Consider the following 357-nt stretch of genomic DNA (forward strand, 5'->3'; position numbering starts at 1 on the left):
GGAATTCCTCTTAGACTTGTGTCCAGACTGAATTTTCCTTTGAGATTTTGCTAGTGGACGTTTTCATGTCCTTATTGTATCTGTTTTTCTCTTGGACTTTCTTGTCACTAAAATAGGTCTTTATGATTGTATCCTTTTTTTTTTCCTTTTTGCTTTTTCTTCTGTCTACTTCTTGACTTTGGATTTGATGTTAGTGCTCAGCTCTGCACACTTTTTTGGGAGGATATCTGATCTGAATTTCTGTTCTTTTAAATCCTTCTGCAAGTTTCTGTGATCTGGCTGGTAGGCTGCAAGCCGTTAGTTTAATTGGTACTGCCTGGTGGAGGTCTTACTGAGTTCCTGGATTGAATTTTACAA

At 37.5% G+C, this 357-nt stretch overlaps 1 protein-coding gene across 1 annotated transcript in view; it reads left to right on the forward strand.

Annotated features, from left to right (window-relative positions):
* The window catches only part of LOC114024771 (THO complex subunit 2-like), a gene marked incomplete at its 5' end in the record, with an annotated part of 41,642 nt that overhangs the window by 35,010 nt on the left and 6,275 nt on the right, over positions 1-357 (forward strand). The window lies entirely within an intron of this gene.

Source organism: Vombatus ursinus, unplaced genomic scaffold (genome assembly GCF_900497805.2).
Source record: "Vombatus ursinus unplaced genomic scaffold, bare-nosed wombat genome assembly UNPS02014824.1, whole genome shotgun sequence".
Taxonomy (NCBI): Eukaryota; Metazoa; Chordata; class Mammalia; order Diprotodontia; family Vombatidae; genus Vombatus; species Vombatus ursinus.